Source organism: Pinus tabuliformis, chromosome 7 (genome assembly GCF_031772625.1).
Source record: "Pinus tabuliformis cultivar Carrire ecotype Pingquan chromosome 7, CPIR1, whole genome shotgun sequence".
NCBI lineage: Eukaryota > Viridiplantae > Streptophyta > Pinopsida > Pinales > Pinaceae > Pinus > Pinus tabuliformis.
Genome location: NC_142293.1, coordinates 893,049,108 through 893,050,706, shown reverse-complemented (window position 1 = coordinate 893,050,706; position 1,599 = coordinate 893,049,108).

The window sequence follows — 1,599 nt, the reverse complement described above, 5'->3', positions numbered from 1 at the left end:
TACGGGGATCATGTCCTGAACACATGGATGCATCACAAAGGAGAGCGCTCAGGTTGAAATCTAATCAGTATCATTTTGCCAATAACACATTATATAGAAAAAATTATGATGGAATCTGACTGAGGTGTTTGGAAAAGGATGATGCCAACCATGTCCTGAAGGAAATGCATGACGACCTAGCAAGTGGTCACTATGGAGGAGAGACCACTGCTCACAAAATATTAAGAGCTGGATATTATTGGCCCACAGTGTTCAGAGACTTGCATGCCTACGCTCGAAAATGTAAGGTGTGTGAAACTGTCGCAGGATGAGAAAGAAAGCCAGTTGTTCCCCTCAGGCCCATTATGATTTGTTGCCCATTCCAGCAATGGGGCCTAGATGTCATAAGGTTGATCACGCCAAACTCTTCACAACAGAATAAGTATATACTCATAACGACTGACTACTTCACCAAATGGACTGAAGCCATCCCGCTTTGGAAGGTAAACGAAGATGAGGTAATATCATTCATTAAGAAATTCATTATCAACAGGTATGGCATCCCTGACACTCTCATATTTGATAATGTTTCTTACTTTTCATCACTGAAACTAACTGAATTTTCTATTGATAAATCAGTTCACATAAGGTATGCATAAAACTATTACCCCCAGGGAAATGGAGTTTCAAAGTCCTCAAACAAGAACCTCATACGCATAATCCATAAGTCTATCATAGACAACTAGAGGAACTAGCACAACGCTCTAACAAATTCCCTTTGGGCCGATAGGGTCACCCCAAAAGTGGCCTTAGGAAACTCCCCATTATTCCTCGTCTATGGATAGGAAGCCATCCTGCCTCCCAATGTTACCCTTCCCTCTTTACAGCTCTCCCAAGCTTCAAGAGGAACCCCCTCTACCTTACTTCAAGAGAGGATCAACCAACTGATGAGGTTGGAGGAATTGAGAGATAAAGCCAGAAATAAATTCAAGAATCACCAAATGAATGTAAAAAGATGGTTTTATCATCATCTGGCAGGAGATAAAGACTTCCAAGTAGGAGAGCTAGTCCTGAAATGGGACAAGTTGAGTGAGCCAAAAGGTAAACACATGAAATTCCAACACTTATGGCTAGGCCCATTCCAAGTTGTGGAAAAAATTGGTCAGGGAACTTACAGATTGAAAACTTTACAGGGAGAAACTAAAAAACTCCCTGTTAATGGCTAGCATCTCAAAAGATACTTCCAGTAGCCACCACATGGTGGTTACCTCCTGAGTAGGGTAGGATTCATTTCATTTTTGTTGTTAGTTTAGTTACATTTCCATCTTTTCCTTTCTTGTTTTTCTGCAAAGTTCATTTTCCTTCTGTTTTGAATTACAGTCCTTTTCAGCCAACTGATTTCAGTCCTCTAGTCTTGTTTTACCTTTTTCAGATCACCCTCATTTGCCACCTTCAGCTTTTGCCTCCCTCATTAACCTGTTGATGAGTCTGCTGATCCTAAATCTATCATTACCTTACAAACTAGACCAAGTTTCAATGAGCCCATGAGAACTGGAAAATCAGCGGTGGAACTCAAACCAAAGCCATTCATTGGCATCTGTTGGGAACTAGGTGAGATAT